This window comes from Nuphar pumila, chromosome 12, assembly GCF_984573655.1.
Source record: "Nuphar pumila chromosome 12, dmNupPumi1.hap1.1, whole genome shotgun sequence".
Taxonomy (NCBI): Eukaryota; Viridiplantae; Streptophyta; class Magnoliopsida; order Nymphaeales; family Nymphaeaceae; genus Nuphar; species Nuphar pumila.
In genome coordinates, this window is record NC_143260.1 from 38,575,348 (window position 1) to 38,581,876 (window position 6,529).

A 6,529-nucleotide genomic window follows, 5' to 3' on the forward strand; every position below is an offset into this window, starting at 1 on the left:
CGATATGCTGCAGCGGACTCTGAACCCACACTTCTGATACTTGCTGGATCTTGGCAGTGTGGTTTTGTATAAGGGAAAATGATTTGTACAATTTGTAAATGTATTTAATGAAAGTTGTTTTCTTACTATTGTTGTTCTTTGTAGCTCGCCCAGAGTTTCCACTTGTCTTTCCCTTTCAGTTTTCCGCACTTGTGCTCTCTGGTTTTCAAAAAAAAAAATCCCTAAAAATCCAAAGGATTTTCCGAGTAGAAATTCTGGGGCGCGAAAATAAGTCTAACACCAGGTGATGTAGTCAGTCTGATCTTTGTGATGATGTACATGTCCAAGACCAGAGGATGTGGCCAGTCCAACATTTGTGAGGGTGTACATGTCTAAAACCAGGTAATCCGACGAGGGGCTTGTTTTAAGATACAGCAAAATTCTGTGAGGATGAACATATTAAATAAAACATTTCTGATGGATTGAATGAATTACATGAGCTTGTTGTGATAACTCATTTGGGGAAACTATGGATTTGAAATTTTTTCTATTATAATGGCATGACTATATGTTGAATTCAGATAAACTATAGATCATAGTATGATTGGAATAAATATGTTGATGCATTAGGTAGATGATACTTCACACCTACAAATGAATATGTGAACCTATTAGGTGAATGACACTTCATGCTTATGAACAAATATATAAACTTATTAGGTGAATGACATATTATGCCTACTTAGATGTGATTATTATAAATCATTTACTTTTCTCTAAAATAAATCTATGTGAAACTATTAACGTAGTGTGACATATGAGTTGGATATATATATATATATAAATTATGTCAAATGAATATATTTTTAATATCCTGAGTCACTTGGAATTGGTGTATACCTACTAGACTGTCACAAGTCTGACCCTTTTTATGGGCAGATGATTGCAAGTGAAGAAATATGATATAGCTGCGGAGCGAATCCAAAATGTTGCAGTACTGTCGATGAGCCAATCATTTTTCTTTCTCGGGCACGTAACCCGCTCGAGGTTTTGAACCTTTGTTTAAAAATGTTTCTGCTAATGATTTTAATAAGAAAAAAAAGTTTTAATTTTTTATGTAATTTTTCAAGGGTTTGAAGATCTTGTAGGCGTTACAGATTTCCTAAAAGCAGTAATTATGGGGAAAGGTTTGGGAGGTTACTTGAATGGTTTAAAGTCCCAACCCAAGGTCTCTGATGAGGGATTTGATAAGTCTATAGAGGAGTGGGTTATAGATAATGCAAAAGTCAAGACATGGATTCTCAGGTCTGTGGAACAAAGAATTGCCACAAATATTTTCAAATTTTGTTAGGCAAAAGAAACTTAGGTGTATCTCAGGCAAGTCTATAGACAAGAGGATTGAGCAAAGTATTATCAACTCACTCAAGAGTTGAGAAGTATGCATCAAGAAAATAAATTCATTAAAGAATTTTATTCTAATATGCAGAGAAATTGCGATGCTTTTGCTCTTATGGAGAGTCAGAAAAAGTGTACTAAGTATGATTTTTATATATCATGCCAAACCTGTCAGGGTCTAAGATCCAAGAAACTTTATTTTGATCTCTTTTACAAATTGTGTTGATCTTAGACCTGAGTTTGACTTAAGCCATAAGGAAAAAGTGTACAGAGTTATTGAGTTCCTTATGGCTCTTAGACCTGAGTTTGATGGAACAAGAAATGCCATTTTGCATTGCTTTCACTTACCATCTCTAACTCAGGTCATTGCATAACTAATTGCAAAAGAGATCAAGATAAAGTTTCTTGGATCATTTTCATTTGGGGATAATGTTATGGATGTGCTTGGGTAGATGGGTAGCAGATTTGGAGGCAGAGGTGGTGGTAGGACTGGAGGATGAGGGGAAATAAGATTTGTTGGAAGAGGTGTCCTTAGTTTTGTTCAGTGTCACTATTGCAAGGGCTTTGGATATATGAAGACTATTGTCCCATTCTCAAGAAAAAAAGTGGTGCATATGCAATTTCTATTGAGGGTGGAGGTGTAATGCCTAAAGATGAGTAGTTATACTGTTCTTCATCAGTTGGTAGTAAACTGATGGGTAGTGGGAGGATTCATAGACTAGAGCAAGTATAATAGAAGATTCAACATCAAATCTAGCAATTACAACTTTTTGCTCAATTAACTGTTGGTCCTTCTACCTCTATAATTCCTGCTTCCTCCTCTGGTACTGTTTTCTTAGGGTATCTTTGGTCTTTCCTCTGGTTAGCTAATAAACTATGGAGCTTCGTGTCATATGATCCCTCATGAGTCTATTCTAGCCAACAATCATCCCTGCAGTGACATTTTTCACACTGCAGATGATTCTTCTATGTTTCTCTTCAAAGTAGGTTCAATTACTTATGACTCTTATCTCGGTAGTAAAATTAATCTTTCTTAAGTTTATTATGTCCCATCTCTTGATATAAACCTTATTTCCATGAGTCAAATTACCAAACTTAGCTGTAATATTATCTTATCCTCTGTTGGTTGTGTTGTGTAAGATCAATTGTCAGGGAAGAAAATTGAGATTGGCCATAGGAAAGGAGATCTGTACTGCCTGAATTAGATCGATATGAGAAAGTTAGAACCAGATTTGGAGCTTCAGTTTTGGATGAATCTATTTTGTAGTACCAAAGACTGGAGCATATTTCCAGTTCTAGGTTGCAAAGTTAAGTGTCCTTAGAAACTTTTGCAAAATCCAAACTAGTTGTGTCAAATCATGTTAAAGATTATGTGAGTTGTAAATTGGCCAAGAGTCATGTTCTGCCAATCAAATCTGATAGGTAGTCAGAAAGTTCTTTTGATCTAGTACATTCAGATGTATGGGGTCCTTCTCCTGTTGTGTCAAAAGGAGGTTCATCCTGTTTTATGACTTTCATAGATGACTATACAAGGTTTACTTAGATATACTTTATAAAAAATAAAAGTGATCTTTTTGAAAATTATAAGAGCTTTTGTGCCATGGTTGAAAGTTAATTTGCAACTAAGATTAAAACTTTGCGTACTGACTCTGGTAGTAAATACATTAGTTATGTGTTTGAAAGATTCTTGCAAGAGAGTCGTGTGGTTCACCAAAAGTCTTGTTCGTATATTCTTGAGCAAAATAGTGTAGCTGAGAGGAAAAACAAGCATATCTTAGAAACAACATGATCTCTTCTATTTGGAGAAGAAATATCTAAAGTGTTTTGGGTAGATGCAGTTCAATTGAGAATCTATCAAATAAATCATATGCCTTATTGAGTACTTAAAGGTATATCTCACTTTCAAAAAGTGTATAGAAAAGTTTCAAACTATAATATGTTGAAGGTGTTTGGTTATGTATGCTTTGTTTTGCTAGCTGACAAATACAGAGACAAGTTATCTCTTAAAACTATGCTATACTTTAGTCAGTTTAAAGAAAAGTCAGCAAATGAGTGACTTGCTCTTTTTGTTTGCTTTTAAAGAAAGAGAAGATGGGAGAGAGATGATAGAGAGTCAAGAGAAAAAAGTTCTAGTTCGAGGAGACAGGTTTGATAAGACCTACTCAAGGAGACATTAAGGTATGATTGAAATTTCATTTTTAGATCAAGTGAAAGAGCATGAAAGTGAAGGGGTCAATCTTGATCTCATTCCTACGATAATTGATCCTGCACAACAACAAAAAAATCTAGAGTTATCATCCTCTTCTTCTTTTGGTCAAGTATATAAAAGTCTTAGATTCTCTGTACTATCATCTCATTTTGTGTCATATGAGTCTTTTGCACCTCATCATCGTACTTTCTTAGCCTTAATCTATTCCTATGTTAAGCTCGAGTCCTATGCAGAAGTAACAGGAAATGAGGAGTGGCAAAGAGCCATGATTGATAAAATGAATGCATACATGGGATCTAGTAAAACTTCCTCCAAAAAAAAATATTATTGGCAACAAATGGGTATACAAAGTAAAGACAAAGGCAAATGGGTCTATAGAGAGATATAAAGCCAGATTGGCAATTAAGGGTACAATCAACGTTTTAAAATTGATTTTGCAGAAACTTTGGATCCTGTGGCTCACATGACCACAATTCGTACACTGCCTACAGTAACAATCATACAACAATGAGACCTTTGGTAGTTAGATGTCAAGAATGCATTCTTGAATGAGGATTTACAAGAAAAAGTGTATATAAAATTATCACAAGGTTACTTAGATCCAGAATATAGAGTATGTAGGCTTCACAAAGCTCTATATGGTCTCAAAAAGTACCTCGAGCTTGGATTGAGAAGTTCAATTCATTAGTGAGGTCACTTAGTTTTGAGCAGAGCCACCATGATTCTGCTTTGATTGTGTCTTTCTTTGTTCTTGAAAGATGTATATTGCTTCTTTATGTATATTATATGGTTCTCACTAAGAATGCCATAAAGAAGATTGAAGAGACCAAAAAGAAGTTGGCCAATATGTTTCAAATGAAAGATTTGGAGCAGTTGAAGTATTTTCTTGGGCTTGAGATAGTCTACTCCAAAAGATGACTATACTTGTCCCAACATAAGTACACTAAAAATTTGGTTGTGAAAGCAAGATTGGCATATGACTCAAAATAAGTAAATTCTTTCATGGAGGCGAACTTGAAGATGAGGACAACTGATGGTGTTGAGTTAGAGGATCCTATAGTATATAGACAGTTAGTTGGAAGCCTTATATATTTGACTATATTCATATCAAATATAACTTATGCAGCTCATGTAGTGAGTCAATTTATGAGTGCTCCCAGATCAATTCACTTGGCAGTCGTACTTAAGATCATTAGCTATGTCAGAGATTCTATGCACTATGATATGTTTTTCTCATCTTCGTCTGACAAAGATTTGAGAGCCTTTTGTGATACTGATTTTGAAGGCTCCACTAGAGATCGTCTTTCTATTATAGGGTTTTGTGTTTTTCTTAGAAGCTCTCTGATATTGTGGAAGAGCAAGAAGCATCAAAGGGTTGCCTTGTTCACTGCAAAAGTCAAATACAGGGTGATGACTCAAGTTGTAGTTGAGATTATTTGGATTCGATAGTAATTAAAGAAATTGAGAATTTCATGTGAAAAGAAAACTCAGCTAATTATGACAATATGAGCGCTATTCATATTGCAAAGAATCAAGAGTTTTATGAACACACTAAGTACATTGAAATAGAATGCCATTATATAAGAAGGGCTTATGAAGATGAGATTATAGCTTTGGAGCATGTCAACTCAAAGAATCAGATTGCAGATGTGTTTACAAAAAGTCTTTCTCCTTTGTATTTCAATTCTTTTCTTTCCAAACTTGAAATGATTCCTTTACATGCTTCCAAGTTTGAAGGAGAGTATTAAAAGCCTATGTAATATAATATAAAATAAAGTTGTATAAAGTACCTTTATTAGGCCATTATGTACAACCTTGCAATAAAAAGGGTATAATAGTCTTTTTAGGCCTTTTATTTTGAAGTCTCAAGGGGGTCGACCCTTTTTAATGTGTAGAAGGCTCCTCATTCATTATATTGAACATAGGAACATTGGTTTCTCTCCCTCTTTTGTTGAGTCTCCTCTAACCCTAATCTCTGTCACTCTTTTTCTATTGGATTTCTAACATAAATGAGTTTAAGATAAAAATATGACATAGATAACTAGAGAAATATGTCAAACATGGTAAGTTCACTATTCAAAATATGTCAAACATGACCACTTGATTTTTTTTTGATAGTTTTACAATTTTGTCTTCTAATAAATTAGACACCTTGGTGAAACTACTTGTCTAAGTTGTCTCCCAAAACATTAGGTGCCATGTAATTGTCACATGGAAAAATCAGGCGACATATAAGTTGCCGCCTGGAAAAACCAGGGGCCTCCATTTCCAAGAAGCAAAAGGGCAAATGTGTAAAGTAAACAATAAATTGGCTATGTTTGATATATTTTTTAATTTGTGGTCAGTAATGGTATTTCCAATAAAAGTGAAGGTCATCTATGCTATTTTGATTTTCTTAATCAAATCTAACTAATTGGATTCAGAATCATATATATATCTGATCCATTGACAGCCTTAGTAGTAGGGTTAAGGCTAAGTAACTTTTACAAGAAAAAGTGACATCGGTGGTTGTATGAGTAATTTTGTGGAAAGATAAGTGCCTTTCGCAAGACTTTTAAAACATAGGTAGTTGAAAGTAATTTTCCCACAAATTAGGCACCTATATGTAAATTTCAAGTGAAAACTTGGCTCTTCAGATTCAATTTTTTTACTAAAGTGAGATCCATATTTTGACCCACTAATTGAATATGTATACACTATCGGGTGAAGCATGATTCGACCCATATCTGACCCATTTGATTTTAAGTATAGCTGGCAGCTCAAATGGATGGATACTTGATGCTTGGCTTTTCCTGTAATTAAGTCCTCTCTCTCTCTCGGGGGAATTCTCAGATTATGTAGGCTGACCCTAAAGCTAACCCTAAACCCCCTCTCTCTCTCTCTCTTATATATATATATATATATATATATGTGAGAAACCACCTAGAGGATCAGATACCTAACCGC